The sequence below is a fragment of the Dipodomys ordii genome, unplaced genomic scaffold (assembly GCF_000151885.1).
Source record: "Dipodomys ordii isolate 6190 unplaced genomic scaffold, Dord_2.0 Scaffold13, whole genome shotgun sequence".
Taxonomy (NCBI): domain Eukaryota; kingdom Metazoa; phylum Chordata; class Mammalia; order Rodentia; family Heteromyidae; genus Dipodomys; species Dipodomys ordii.
Genome location: NW_012267229.1, coordinates 5,936,564 through 5,953,711, shown reverse-complemented (window position 1 = coordinate 5,953,711; position 17,148 = coordinate 5,936,564).

Here is a 17,148-nt window from a genome sequence, read left to right as displayed (position 1 = left end):
CCACATCCCCTTCAGCATCTGCTGTTATTAGAGTTCTTGATTATAGCCATTCTAATTGGGGTGAGGTGGAATCGCAATGTTGTTTTGATTTGCATTTCTTTTATGCATTTCTTCATGTGTCTATTGGCCATTCTTATTTCTCAAATTCCATTTACAGAAGAAGCTATATTGATCCATACAGCATACAGCTCTGTTTATGTATGCATATGTATATATATGTGTGTGTGTGTGTGTGTGTGTGTGTGTGTATTTATCTCTATATATGTGTAGGTGTATATATATATTTTTTTCTGAAAACAGAAATAAATGTTTGAAATTGAGGAAATAAAAACAAACTGAGTTAGTTAATTAGCTAGTGTTATTAAGCAATTAACTTTTATGTTTCCCAAGATGACTCATTTATTCACATTATACCCTAATAGGAAAACGAATGAGTTTGTTATTTATGTTATTATGTAACTTGTTATTTTGTAGGACAGAGACTAGGGACTGAATGATGGTTTATCCTAAGACATATTTTAATACTGGCTATTGATAAGGCTATAGAACAAGGCTTAGAACTGGTGTGCAATTCAGCAGAAAACTAGAGTTGGGTCATAAAAGTACACCTAGGAGCTACCTTCTCCTTAGTTACCCAGATCGTCAACAGACACATCAGACCAGTAGGTGGTGCTGTTGCTATGTGTAATGCCTTAAAAAACAGAACAACACAGGGGAAAACATTTACAAGAAGGAATACAGGACAAAAACACATACCTAACATTGCATTCTCCAAAAGACAGTGGTCACATTTCTAAGCTCCATCAATTATCATTGTCTTATTGAATTGAAGAGTTGAGTTTTAGCAATTCAGGCCAGTGTATCAATAGATCTCCAGTATTCCTCCTCTAATTTGAAAAGACACCTTACACTTAGAAAAGACAAATGCAGAACTTTTAAATTAGAAGATGGTTCAAAGTTTCACAGAGTGCCTCTGCTTTCTACATCTTTTGGTCAAATTGTTCCACAGTTGGGGTTTAAGGGGAAAAATGATTTTTAAAAATCCTTTAACTTCCTCAAGTAAAAAGATAGGAAAATTGCAATAAGGGTTTTGTAAAATTCAAAATAGCTCCCAAAGGAACATTAGCTATGCAAAAGGAAAGAGGAGCAATATGGATAGTTTATAAATAGTAGAGTCTCTTTACAACACTTTATGTGTGGAGAACCAATTTGATTCCTTGTCTCTCTATGATGGGCTTTATTATTTCAGTGTTAGTTTTATAAAATCAGCTGTCATGGTTCGGAGAGAAGTCCAGGTGAGGAAAGGAAGTTGTCTTGGGATTAAAATTTTGATGCAAATAATCCACCAGATCATAGAGATTTTACCACACTGGGCATGCATTTTAAGAGTGATTGCTGGAGACAAATTGTTTCTGACTCCAGTGGATTCAGAAGAACATAGTAGTTTAATCAAGCTAATCCATTAAGCACCTTAAAAATCACTGTTGACTTCAAAGAATCATAACCAAAGAAAAACAAATGGTATGTGTTACAAAGTAAGAAGTAAAGGGCAACAAAAAAAATCTGGCTTTTGTAAAGCTCTGTTGATGTTGATCTTGATAGCTTTTGTAAACATATATGATAGCAGATAATGATGACTTGCCTTAATCAATTACCTAAGGCATTTTCCTAGACTTTATATCAACATTTATTTTATCCTGTGCAGTGACCATTCAGGTAGATACCATTACTGGGTCCCTTTCCTCCACAAGAGACATTGTTAGATACCGTCCCAAGGACATACTAGTGAACCAGCTGGGATTTTAACCCAACAGTGTGAATGATGCATGAACTCACTGGGCAAGCATTTTTGGAGATAAAACTGGATATTAAACTTTATATAAGTCAATTAAAGGGGAATTTAGAATCAAAGTCTTAATGATTTGTGGTCTTCCTCATATTCCATTCCATTGTAATTTGAGTACTGCCTGACATGCCAAAAGTTACACTTCCCTGGAAACTAAGTGACACTCTGTGCCAGTCTAGCTGCTCTACCACAGACACTTCTCTGCACTTGACTCCTATGCTATTTGCAATTTCATGACCATCCATTGTTACAGGTGTTACTAGAAACCAAGGCTAGAATCTTTTTCAAGACTCTCAGACACAAATTCTCATCTGACAAGGTTATTGTGGCGGCTTAATGCTGGCAATAAGGGAGAGAATTTGAGCCTTTAAGAGGTGGCAAGAGGGGGTGAGGGATAGGAGTATGGGAGCTGGTGGAGGGAAAGGATAGTGGAACAACAGCAAGGAAGGGAAGGGGTAACAATGATCGACAAGTAATGTAGTCATTGCCTTACTCATGTAACTGCAACCCCTTTGTACAACATCTTAACAATGAAATAAAAATAAATAAAGATTCCAGACATGTTTCTGGTAAGGAAACAAGTGGCAATTAGAAGATGCCTTCACCCACAAGCTTCCTGCATCCTAAAAGCAAATTTCCTAGTCTCCAATATTTCTCCAAGCACTAATAAAGACAATTAATCAGGAATATAGAAGTCTAAACTTAAGATTTAATGTAGCTTAAGTTCTTCCAATTTTTCTTGATTTATTCTTATTTAAGTTGTGGTTACAGTCGCTAAGAAAAACACTGATTGTTTCAGTCAGCTTTAGCTAAATTACACTTCCATAACAAAAAGCACTCCTACCACTAAATCAACACAGATTTCTTTCTTGCTCATTTTACCATCAATCATAGATGGGTTGTAGATTTTCTATCTGGAGCCTAACCTAGGCTGAAAGATTACCTCCATTCAGGACCTGCCAGCCTACTGGCTGTGGGAAAAGAGCAATGTTCAAACCATAGAATAATTCTTAAAGATTTTGCACAGAACTGGCTGCCAGTATTTCCAATCATATTTCATTAGTGGAAGCAAGTCATATGCCCAGGCATGATGTCAATGTGCAAAGACATTTAATCCTTTTATTATAAAGATAGAGGAGCCTATCTTTGGGATTCTGAGTTCATTTCCATATAATAGAAATAATAATAAAATCATTAGTCTTAATTAAATTATATTAGGGCTGGGAGGCACCTTTCTGAATAAATTAATAAAGTAGAAGTGCAAGAAAGCCACCAGCCTCACCTAAGTCTATAAGAGAAGCATTAATGGTGTCTAAGCATTGAAACTCCTCTTGATCCTTCTCAGCAATAGCATACTGGAGGGAAGAAAGCATTTCAGACTGTGTAGTTGACTTGAGAGGGCAAGACGTAGAACTCAGGGGGCTGCTGAGCCCACCGTGGAATCATTCATCCATCACCAGCTACACAGCATGGGCCAGGTCACACAGCTTTTTACTCTGTAAGACTGGCAAAAATCCAGGTCTCGTTTATAACTCACTGCAATTCTTTTCAGGCATGTTACCTGCACTTTTAAAGGTTGATAGAGTGCTGGAAATGCTATTGGGTTGAAAGCCCAAGCATACGTAAATCAAGTGGTAACATCGTTTAATTCAGAGGGTTTCTGACCAAGTCATTTTGGGGTAGAAGCTGAGAGATTTATAGTGAGACTTATGCAATTCAATGATCTGAAAAGTGACAGCTATTAAGCAGGAAAGCCTGTGACATTCTAATCTTTAATTAACCACCAAAATAGATGGAAGTGGAGCTGTGGATCAAGTGGTAGAGCACTAGTCTTGAGCAAAAATGTACAGGGACAGTGTCTTAGGCCCCTGGGTTAAGCCTCAGAACCAGTGTAAGATTAAATAAATAAAACCCTACCATTTTATTTGTCCCTTATTAGTTTAAATTTAATTTATTATAAAATATTAGTTCCCAATTGCTAAATAATTCAACAGATACTAAATTAATTAACGAATTTGAATTTATTTCTTCATTGATTTCTAATTGAATGCTTAACTCAGCAAAAATGATTTAGGAAAACTTTCATCCATTTCTTTCTCTCTTTTTTTGTCTCTTCTTTTTTGGTACTGGGAATTGAACCCAGGATGTTACACCTGCGAGGCAAATGCTTTGCCACTGAGCTACATACATCCCAGCTCATCCATTTCTTTTTTTTTAATTTTTAATTTTTGTGAACATACTGTACAGAGGGGTTACAATTACATGGGCAAGATAATGAGTACATTTCTTATCAAGCATTGCAGCCTCCTCCTTTGTTTCCCCTTCCCATCCCTTCCCAGCCTCCCCCGCCCCCCTCCCCCAATCTTCATCTATTTCTTATGTAGTACTTTTCACCTGAATTTTGGCAACATCATCACACAAAAGAAAATGACCCTACAATGATATGCTTCATACTTCTAGGATAAATGTCTCAGATGCTTTGTTTGTTTGATTAACCTATTCCCACATTTAAAATTTTTAAAACAAGTATTTGTCCAACAGTATCATTTTCAGCACCAAATAAACAGAAATGCCTCTAGCTATAGCTTCTTATAGCTCTTACAATTTACTTAGTGCATGCTTTAATAAAATTCCATCTGTAAAGAAAGAAATGAAAGCTATTAAAATGTATGATTTTTCTGCAATAAACAACTATAGTAAGCTTGAAATTTATTGGAGTTTTGATCGCTACTGGTTTCAAATGTACTTTAAACAATTGGAAATACATTTGGAGTGCAAAGTTGAATACTTTTGGGCAGTCAAAATAATATCTGATTTACATAGAGAAATACATCCATCAATAAAATTTTTGGCAACAAATTTATAATATATTAAAACACTCTTCTCTTTATTAATATATATAAAATCACCTACCATTCTGTATTTCTTTTTTCTATGGTTATGTTATTTTAGCATTTTATTATTTTTCTCACCTTTTTCTTTTCATCTTTGCCTTTAGTTCACTCATATAACCCATTCTTCAAAAATTATCCGATGCTAAGCAGGGTGGCCCTCCTCTAGTTAGAGCACTTTAAGAGATGAATGTAAGAGAATCTTGAATTCAAGACCAGCCTAGGATACAGAGCAAGATCTATCTAAAAAATATCAAGAGAAGGAGATAGTCAGTGATAGAGTACTTGCCATGCATATGCAAGGACAAACATTTAATGCTAAGTATTAAAAAAGTGCAATAAACTGAACACCAGTTTTTCACACCTATAATTCTAGCCACTCAGGAGGCTAAGATCTGGGAATTTTGGTTCAAAGGCAGCCAGGGAAGACAAACCACTAACACTTTTTTCTCCAGTTAACCAGTAGAAAAACCAGTAGTGGAGCCATGGATCTTGTGACCGAGAATCAGATTTGAACAAAAAGTCAAAAGAGTGCATGAAGCCCTGAGTTCAGCCCCAGTACCACAAAAGTACCATAATCTTTATTGATTTCACATTATATTTTACTTGTATTCCATGAGGAATTTATTTAAAGAAGAGTCAATGGACTTGGTAATAGAAGGTTCTACTACACAATAGGATTCAAATGAAAATACAGTCTCCCCCTGTCCCATTCTCTAAGGAGAACTATTTCCAAACATTTTCTTACTTTGGTTCTTCTAGTGATTAATTTTACAAGTCTAGCACCACTCAACCAAAATGCAATGTGAACCCATGTTTAATAGGCCTAGCAGCCATATTTAGAAAGAAATAGATGAAAAAATGATTTTATGTACAATTTTATTTAACCCTGTCTGCCCAAAGTGTTATAATTCACATGTCATTGAATATAAAACATGTGACTTTTAAATTTTATTTTTCAGACTGAACTGCATTTCACAGTTATAGCTCAAAGCAATTCAGACTAGATACATTTCAAATGTTCAATGCATTCATTGGCCAGTGGTTACCATACTTGACTGTACAGCTCCATATAACATTAAATAGTAAGGTTGAATAGATACTTCTAGTTTCCTACAATGAAAATGAAGAGTTTATCCCGTTCTATTATCCATTCCTAACTTACATATCTTGCCAAATTTATATTTTTATCTCTTTCACTGGACCTCTTATTTTCAAATTATATTGATGTTTCTTTTCTATAATATTATTACAGAATGTATCCCTATAATATTCCCTTACTTCCCACCTCCCCTACTTTTCCTTCAAACTCTGGTTGGTTATTCCATGACTTTTAATTGCTAAGTTTCTATCCTGTACATTTGATTCCATCATTATAGCAAATCCAATCATCCTGTGTTGTTTCCCATCTATACAATTATAAAACTAGCCAATCATATTCAGAATATTAGGATTTGGGAATTGTTATTTACAAAACCAAGCAGTGTGATCAAAGCTCTCGGAAGTACAATCTGAGGTTCTCAATCACTGCTACTTAGAGAGAAAAGTTTCTGAATATTAAATTCCATAACTTCATTTTCTGTATCTTGTCAATTTCTCAGAATTGTGCTTCAGTTTATTTTACTTTGTTTGAGGACTATGGCTCATTACCCAACTCTATATTTGTTCTGCATCCTTTATTACTTTTCATTGACCTTGTTAGCTAAGAAATCTCCTGACTATTTTGTTTTTAGATTATCCTGCTTTATAATCATAGCACTTAATACAGGAAAGTAACTGTCTTCTTACAGACTACTGCTAGTAGCTCTCTATCTATCTTGCTTTTCTAATTTGAATTTATTGCCTTTGATTTTTGTGATTCTGGGATTTAGTATTTTTCCCTCTCTTCTCTTCTCTTCTCTTCTCTTTTCTTCTCCTCTCCTCTCCTCTCCTCTCTTCCCTTCCCTTCCCTCCCTCCCTCCTCCTTCCCTCCCTCCATCCCTCCCTCTCTCCTTCCTTCCTTCCTTCCTTCCTTCCTTCCTTCCTTCCTTCCTTCCTTCCTTCCTTCCTTCCTTCCTTTTTTGTTTTTCCCTCAAGGCTAGTGCTGTATCACTTGAGCCACATCTCCATTTCCAGCTTTCTGGTGATTAATTGGTGATAGAATCTCAGGAACAGCCAGATGCTGGTAGTTTGTAGTTTACCCCTGTAATCCTAGCTACTGAAAAGGCTGAGTCTGAGGCTCACAGTTCAAAGCAGCCTAGGCAGACAAGTCCCTGAGACTCTTATCTCCAATTAGCAACCAGAAAACAGTAAGTGGACTGTGGCTCAAAGTGGTAGAGCACTAGCCTTGAGCAAAAGAGCTCAGGGACAGCATACAGGCCCTGAGTTAAAGCCCCACAACTGACAAACAAAAAGGGAAAAAAAGTATTTCACAAACTTTCCTTCCTGAACTAGTTTGAAACTGATCCTCAGATCTCAGCCTCTTGAGTAGTCAAAATTACAGGCATGAGCCACCAGTGCTGAGTTACTTTGTTCTGTTTCTTAAGTTCACAATTTCTGGCATTCCAGCAATATCTCTTTTAATAAGGAAGATATTTTAGTGGGTTATATTCTCTAGTATTTTAAAGACAAATACATAGTCAAAAGGCGTGAATTTTCTGAAACTTTGCATGCTTAAAAATGAATCTATTTCTCCGTACTGGAGTAGAATATTTAAATTTTCCAATAAAAATGAGATTTCCATAGAAGCTTTACATGTTACAAGCACACATGAGTTCATTTTTATCTCTTGGAAGTCCACAACCCCATTGGATAAGCTATCAAATTCTTGGACTTTTTTCCATTAGGGTAGGGAATTTATGGTGAAATAATTGCCAATCCTTGACCCATGGCCCCAGCTCTGGAGGAGTTGGGAAATCAAGTTTCATTATGCAAGAACCCCTGGGTAGATACTTGGAAGAATTACCACATACTCTTGTCATGTTTAGAAACATCCTTTTTCCTGCCCACAGTTTTCAAAGACTTAGGTTGGGATTTTAAAACCCACCCTTTGGGTGAAGAGACACACAGCCATGTTGGAAGAGCTGGTCCTTTTTGCTGTGGATCTCATGCTTGCTTTGGCTCTAGTTGTTACTCTCTATGCTGTTTACTTAATAGCAGCCACAGGTATAATGGTCTCACTCACTCTCTGTATCTTCAAAGGAGATAGGGAAATAAATTCTGAAATCAACAAGGGCCGAAGCTGGGTACTGAATTCGAGTAGCTCAAAGGGTAACCTACTTGAGGGCAACTCAGAGAAAATCAGTTCAGAGATGCTTCTGGGTGCATTTTCCAGCTGCGAGAAAAGGGGAGCTCCTGCCAAAAGACAGTGATTCTCTCTTCTGAAGGGCAAGAGGCTCCAAACAGTGGAACAGCCATGTGGGAAGACTTGTGGGAATGCAAGTCCATACAACCAACCTTGCAAGAAATACTTTTTTCAGGTGAGCTTGTCAGATGTTCAGATGAATGTTCATTTTGCTCTTTAGGGTGGTATGCAGTTTGAACTCAGGGTCTGTGCTTGCAAGGCAGATGCTGTGATTCCAAACCCTGTTGGGTTGTTTTGTTCTTGTTGTTCTTGTTCTTGTTTTCAGAGAGGATCTTACATTTTTCCTGGGGCTAGACTCATACTGCCATCCTCCTACTTGGGATAACAGATGTGAACCACAAGACCCAGTTTGTCTGTTGAGTTGGAAATCTTGCTAACATTTTACATAGGTTGGCCTTGAACTGCTAGCCTCCTGATCTGTATCATTTGTCCCAGTCTCTTCTTTCCCATACATTCCTAAGAAAAAGGAAAGAGTTGATTATAATAATTTAATAAGGAAATGCTTTGTGTTTTGAGTATCTTTTCAAGTTGGGCCTCAACCTTCACTATACTATTGTTTTATGTCCAATATGTCACATACCTTGTGTGCTAGTCAGGGCATAGGAGTTAGTACAACTTTCTGGGTTCCTCTAGCTCAAAATTTGGTCCTTTAAAAAAAACTTTGGCAATAATATATTATTTGTTCAGGTTTGTTATTAACATTGCTGAATTAGTGCTTAACACTATAATTACTATATAATCAGCATTCAGGTGCTTAGAGAGTAAATTATGATTCTTTGTGAATGACTACAAAAATTTCCTTATTATACTTATGTCACTTTTTACTAACTCCTTCAACTAACTGGAGTGTGTGTGTGTGTATGTGTGTGTGTGTGTGTGTGTGTATGTGTTGTTACCAGAAGAATAAATACTAATAAAACAATCCTACACATTTTGAAGTCTAATTTCTATGATGTGAAATTAAATTATTAGTATCATTCTCACAAGAAGTCTGGTGTTCTTTTTCTATTGTCAAGGTGATGTAGAGAGGGGTTACAGTCACATACATAAGGTAGTGAATACATTTCTTGGCAACTTGTTACCTTCTCTCTCATTTTTCTCCCACTTTCCTTCTTCCCCAACCCCTCCCCAAGTTGTACAGTTCATTTCTAACATCTTGTACTGTGAGTATCACTGCTGCATTGATTCCCCCTTTTGCCCTTTGTCTCACCATTTCGTTGTTCCCCTTTCTCTTTTTTCAGATAAACATTGTGTGTGTGTGTGTGTGTGTGTGTGTGTGTGTGTGTGTGTGTGTGTGTAATACCCAGGGTACCAAAATCAAATACAGTGACAATGGGATAAATCATAGGATAAAAAACACAAAGGAAAACTGAAATCACATAGTACATTAAAAACAGCAACAACAAAGAAAAACCTCTTGCGTCCATGTCTGGAGTTAATTTTGCTTAGCAACATTTTATATGATAATATCTATGTAGCTATTGAGTTATTCTGTTCATCTGCTAGGATTATCCTAGACATATACTAATTACTACAAATGAGGGAAACCATGGGATCTATGTTTCTTTGGGTCTGGCTTACTTCACTTAACATGACTTTTTCCAAGTCTTTTCATTTCCTAACAAATGAAACGGTGTCATTCTTTCTGATGGGAGCATTGAATTCCATTACACACACACACATACACACACACACACACACACACACACACACATCTCACATTTTCTTGATCTATTCATCTACTGAGGGCATCTGGGTTGATTCCATATCTTAGCTATGGTAAATAATGCTGTGATAAACATAGTTGTGTTGGTAGCTTTAGTACAGCCTTGGTTGTAGTCATTTGAGTAAATGCCCAAAAGTGGGACTGTTGGGTCATAGGGGTGATATTCAATACTGTGACTCTCCCATAGCCTCTGTATGGGGTCTAGAAGTAGAAGCTTATTTCTGCTGAATTCTAAGCTCAGTAATATAGAGATTCTCTTTTACAATTCTTTATTTACCAGTGAATCAACCAGGGATGCTTTGGTTCTATTTTATAAATAGTAGCAGTCTAGTCTTTTTTTTTTTTGTCGGCTGTGGGGCTCGAACTCTGGGGTTCGGAGCTGTCCCTGTGCTCTTCAGCTCAAGGCAAGCACTCTACCACTTGAGCCACAGCGCTACTTCTGGTTTTCTAGTGGTTTATTGGAAATAAGAGTCTTACAGACTTTCCTGCCAGGGCTGGCTTTGAACCTCGATCCTCAGATCTCAGCCTCCTGAGTAGCTAGGATTACAGGCATGAGCCACCAGTGCCCGGCTGTAGTCTAGTCTTCAAATGGAGTTTTGGACCCATTCAATGCACTTTTCATCCAATTAAGTATATGTTATAATATCCTTGAAAGATAACCATCAGTTTCTGCCAAAGCTTCAGCATGAGACAAGCTGCTTACCTTACAAGGCAGTCTGTTATTGATAAATTCTTTTAATAGCCAATAGAGATCTGAGCTTCAGCAACTCCCAGCTCTTTGTCCTATTTTTTTCTCTGTTAGGCAATACAGAAAACAGTTGACTCAGTACAAAGATCTCACTAGAACAATAAGTTTGAAAAAGAAATACAAGAGTCTCTTCTTATGAATTTTCTACCCAAAGTATTGAACAATGTTGTCTTTTGTACTACAAATAGGACCCATTTGATAATAGCAAGATAAATCTTGAGCACACTTTAATGGAGCAATCTTGGCTCCTCTTTTATTACTCCTTATACGTTTTTTGCTAATTAGCAATTTTGAAATTCATTTCTTCAAAGCTTCCTCAACACTGGAAACGTTGCCAGTTTGCACAGAACAATATTTTATTAGTGCGTTCATAACTATTAAGAAGTAACGCTAATGCCCTGACCCAATTGTACAGCACATCAAAATTTTAATTCAACCCCAAATGACCCTCACTGCAGATGTCCAATCATTTCCTAGTGAATGTTATTTGGATCAAATGAATCTGAACATTTTGGCAAATTGTCAGTCTTGTTGATATGATGCTTGTGAATAGAGAAACAGCAATGTTAAGAATGAAACTCTTCTCATCAAAGATAGCTGAGAATGGAGAAAAGAGGGAAAAGATCCAGCCATTGCATTTCTGGCCACAGTAAGATGAGAGCTAAACTAGAACTTAGGCTGAAGAGAGGCAGTCACCATGGAGAATTTTTGTGTCTCTGTCATTAGGTTTAGGGAAGTTAATACAAGAAGCCAAATATTTTTCTGGCTTTGTGAATGGTTGGGGGAGGGAGATCAAATTCAAAAGACAAGAAGGAGCTTGAGTCCTGGAATACATACCCACAGTCAAGTAACTTTGTTTGTTTGTTTCTGCCTCAGGTGACATTTCTAACAAAATATAAGTTTTGAGATATTGGAGTCCCATTAATACCTTAAGCATATTACTTACTGGAAGCTGACTTGTGCATCAAGTCATTGATTCCCTACCCCATCTGAACAGAAGGGCATATGAAGCCAATGACTTGGGAAACTCCTGAAGGTCTAAAATGCAGGTACATTTTTGCCAATAAAATAAGCCTTAAAACCCAAAGCTTGGCAATACAACATGGACATTTATACACAGGATCTCCAGACATGATTTACTAATAACTGAGGCATGTATGAAGTATGGAAACATCTAGGGAATAAGGTGATGAGTTTCAGGAGTATTTATCATGATGAAGGCAAAACTCTTGGCATAAATGTTCTTAATATTTATCCACATGTTCCCTTTGCACCAATTAAAATGTGTCTTTTAAAAATGTATTTTATTGTAAAAATACTGTACAGAGGGGTTACACTTACATGAGTAAGGTAATAGTACATTTCCTATCGAGCATTGTTACCCCCTCCTTTGTCTTTCCCTTACTATCCCTTCACTCCCCACCTCCCCAACTCTTCCCTTCCCCCCCCCACCAGAAATTGTGAAGTTCGTTTTCAACATAGTGTTTTGTATATCTCATTGCTGCAATGGGTCAACCTTATCCTTATTTCAGCATTTTGTTATTTCCCTTCCCCTCCCCAAATTAGAAAAATGTATATACAAGATGCAGGGCTCTGGAATCAAATACAGTGAAAACAAAGCTTATGCCATGGGGGTAGAACATACAAAAGAAACAAGAAAATTTCACAGTACATTATAAGTACATTAAAAACAACAGCAAGAAAGATAAAACCTCTTGTCTTGTCACATGTGCATCCCATGTATGTCCATTGTCCCAGTAGTTCATACAAACAATCCAAGACTTCCAAAACAGTGCATTTTTGTTCTATGCACACGGAAGGCATCTTTGTGTACTCAGTAACAATCTTAAATTACTTTTCCTTAGGATCTTAATTTGTTTCTTCATAAAGTGAGGACATAGTGTAAGCCATGTCATTTGCCACTTCTAAGTAATATTTTATTATTTGAAAGGTATATGGCCTTTGTTACTTTCTGAACTTGGCAGTTTGGCAAATGACTTTTAAGGATTTCCCATTGTGTTTCAATTTGATGAGATCCATAACTTAGATGTGAATTAAAAACTTCAGGAAAAGTAATCAACTAAACAAACAAAACTAAAAGCTTCTACAAAATTAAAATCTCAATAAGGCCTCAAAGCTTGCCAGCTTTAATGTTATTCATTTTTAATATCCTGTGTTTTCAATGGGAAAATTAATCCATGCTGTCCAATTGATTTGCGTTGCAAATCATCTTTTGTGCCTTAGAAGACATTTTTTTATAAAAGCTAGGGGGTAGTTTGGCAATGATGTTTTTTGGATGTGACATCAAAAGCACAACAAAAAAAGTAAAAATAGATTAATTGAACTTCCTCTATTTAAAAACTTCTGTACATCAAAAGATATGATCAATAGAGTGAGAAGGCAATCCGTAGAATAAGAGAAAATATCTACAAATCATGTATCTGGCAAGGGGCTCACATCCAAAATATATAAAGAACTCCTATACTCAACAACAAGAAAACAAAATCTGAGTAAAGTATCAGCAAAAATATTGATTAGGCATTTCACCAAAGAAAAAAAACTATATTAGTGGCCAATATGACCATTACAAGATGCTGAGTATTACCAATCATTAGGAAAATGCAAATAAAAAGTGCAATTAACTATAACCTCACATCTATTATAATGGCTAAAATATAAAGAAAAAGAAAGAAAAATAGCCAAGCATTGACAAAGATGTGGATAAGTAAGAACACTTATTCACTATTAATGAAAATATAAATGAAGCAGCCACTGCGGAAAACAGTATAATGGATAATTAGAATTATCATGCAATACACCAATTCCATGTCTGGGTTTGTACCCAAAAGAATTGAAAGTTTTGAAGAGCTATTTGTTTATCCGCGTTCAACGCAGCATTACTCACAACAACCAAAGAGAAATGAAGAATCATTGTTTAATGGATACAATGTTTTAATTTTATATTATGAATAGAATTCTGCAGACATGTATTGGTGATGAACTTAATGTCACTTGATTGTGTACTTTAAATTGGTACATTTTAAGTTATTGTATATTTGAATACAATTAAAAGTTATGATAAAAAGGAAATCAGTGACTTAAAAATTTGATTTAGTTTCTGAATCAATATTATAGGCAATGTACAAACTAGAGTTTTTTCCCTTGAATATAAAAGTTAAAAACTACACAGAATAATGTATTTTGTACTGAAAATCTTTCCAGATTGTTTGACATAAAAATTACATAAAGCATTATATACTATTCTTTTTTTATGGTCAGTTTTAGGGCTTGAACTCAGGGCCTAAGAGCTTTCCCTGAGCCTCTTTGTGCTCAAGGATAGCACTCTACTACTTGAGCCATAGCTCCACTTTCTAGTTTTCTGGTGGTTAATTCAAAATAATAGTCTTAGGGACTTTCCTGCCCAGGCTGGCTTTGAACCAGGTTCCCCAGATATCAGCCTCCTGAGTAGCTAGGATTACATGCGTGAGCCACTGGCAGTCGGCTATACCCATTCTCAAGCTTGGCTTCACAGTAACACCACCCAGGGAACTTTTAAAAAACAAACATTCTTTAAATTAGGTGATACAGATTTTTTAAAAACATCCCCAGGTGGTTGTAATTTGGAGGCAGAACGGACCACCTCTACCCTCCACTCTTCATTGAATTATCTTTGCTAGTCTATGATCTTTTGTCTGGTTCTTGGCACTAATAACAATAAGGCATTCTCATTGCTGACACTGGCACGCTCTGTCTTGGAAATCTTATAAATAAATATCGTAGGTTCCTGGGTGGATTGAATCAATTTATAACAGGATTCAGTATCACATTATTTAGATTTGTTTTTATCTTGAACAAGATGAGTCACTAATTCATTTGATGTTCTCAATTCTTATGAAAGTCATTCAGATACTTTTAAGAAGACAAGATGAAAGGAAGGCATCACAGAAGATTCTTGCTGAAACCAAAACAAAGCCAGCAGAAAACAATGGTGGAATATTTCTTGCCATGTAATTATTCTGAGAGTTTTGCCACCTATGTAACAATCATACCTCCTGAAGTTTAGGTTCCTTATTTCCTTTGAGCATGAAACCATTAGGCTTTCTATTGCCAACACTGACTTCTTCACATACCCCCACTCATTCCTTACCAGATGGAAATCATTTTCCTCTTCCATGAGAACTGTAGAAATAGATGCCACTTGGGGTCTTTGTCCTCTTCCTTTTACGTGAATGTCTAGACAATGGTGGCAAAGCGATGTGGTTACTTCCTTGTAGTTATTTCAGAGACTTGTAGCTCTCATTCCATTGAAATATATTGGGTACATTTATCTAGTGTTCTTTCTCTTCTACATACTATCATCAATGATTCTACTGTTGGTTAATGAGATTTAGCTGATGTAGGCTGCACATGTCAAGTCTGAGCTTGAAGGTGTTGATTGGATTCATATTTTACTCCCCAGGTCCCTTATCCTCCTTGAGCCAAGAGCTACTTAAGTGATGATCTTTCCGTAGTGAAGGACAGAGGGTCACTGATGCTGACTTTTAAAGAGGAGGCTTGGACATTCCATTGACCAAAGAATGTCATATAACTGAGCTAAATATCAGTAAGACAAAGATAGCACGTTCTTCTCATGGGGTTATCAGGAATATGGTATTTGCTCAATAATAGCTAGTATATATATAAGGTATAATAAGAGAATACATGTGCATAATCAGCAGCATCCTTAGTAACATTGTTTACTCCTTATTTTACATGAAATAAAATGAATGTTTCAATTTTCAAGGGTGAATTTTAATGTAAGAGTTGCAATCTCCACGCCTTAATTTTTGAGTTTGCCTAAACTCCAGGCAAACAGTTAAAATCTGTTAGACTGAAGGTTTGGAAGCCAAATTTGCCCTTTGTGCAACCGTTCTTCAAGGCCAGAAATTGTCCTATCATGGGTTCTTTGAACTCTTTCTTCCACCTTCATGATCCCTAAGACTGGCTAAGCACTCCCAGGAGGTGTGCATATGTGACAAACATCAGTACTCCTCTGGACCCAGCATAGATGGGCTCTGAACTTGGGAAAGTTGTGTAAACTCACAAGTCTACAGTCTGTTTAGTAGAACTTGCCTGAAAAGACAGATAGTCATTGTGTCAATTGAGATAATATAATGAAACTCAAAATATTAACCAGAAAGTAGGTAACCTTATTTATGATTTTTTCTAGATTTTGCTAGCATTTTTTAGAATATAGTCTCTATTCTACTTGTTTACTTTAATATATCTTTAGTTAGTAGACTAGCGCCATTAAGAATAGAACAAAAGTTTTCATCTATTGATAAGGGACTAAGATGATTAGTATATTATTAATTTATTGTTCTTAAAGATCACCAACTGAAGTCAATTATTATAAATTACCTAGCTATTTAAAGTCAGTTTCAATAATTCAGAATGTAATGGTTCCAAAATTTCCATTTGATTGAAGTTATGTAGCTCATTTGATCATGACTCCATTTTGATATCTATGGATATTTATACATTTCCAGGATATTCAGATCTAATTACTCAGATCTATTGGTACTCAGATTTATTACTTTTAAATCTATCTTGTAACACCACCTAATTGATATCAACCACAAAGGAGATAATTTACTGAAACAAGTCATATTTTTCTCATTTTTATTATATGTGGTAATTTTCTCAGAAAATTCCTCAAGGCTTACTAATATACAACAAGCCAGCACTGTTAAAATAAGAATTTTGGAAATTTCCATTTCACTTGCATGTGAATGGTTTACTGAATGACTGGTGTATATATCTTGAAATGTTTCCATCTTAAGTTTTGATCCCTACCAATTTTACTTAATAATGTCTTTATGAAACATTACTATTTCATGTCATTGTTCATCTTGACTAGCTCAAAAGGAACAAATGATTCATGTTTCTGAGCTAGGCCTGCCAAATTTAGACAAATATATTGGAAAAGACATTTTATTCCCAGTGGTTGTGTGCTTATAGCTTGATTTATTTTACTGGAGAGTTCTTATGGTAGAATTGAGAGAAATAATATAAACATAATTCTCTTGTGGAGAATCATAGAACTGTGTTTATGCACTCACAAATCCTAGAGAAAATGAGCATTTCAGGAAAATGGGCATGGTTATAATAAAGCCTATCAATAAATGCATAAATTTTCTCTTAAATTACACTATTGGTTTATAAATGTCAATATAAAATACAGTTATAAATATGAATTCTTTCCAAAATATTTAAGTCCAAAAAATATAGAATGTTAGAAAGTTCAACTACTTCTATAAAAACATTTTTGATAATTCCAAAATGCAGAAGACATCATTTTGACGTGGAGATGTTGATATCAGTTCACAGGACAACAGATTGTAAGAGATCCTAAATGAATGACTTCACAAAACATTTCACTCTGTCTTTTTCAAAGTGATGATATAATCTTCCTGTTAGTGAAAATGCTTAAGCCTCTGAGAAAACCCTAAATTACATCATGCAAGAGACCTGAATACAGAGGGATATAATCCCAAGGCCAGGATCAGCATCCTTGATCTGAAATGCTTGAAACCAGAAGTGTTTAGTTCACAT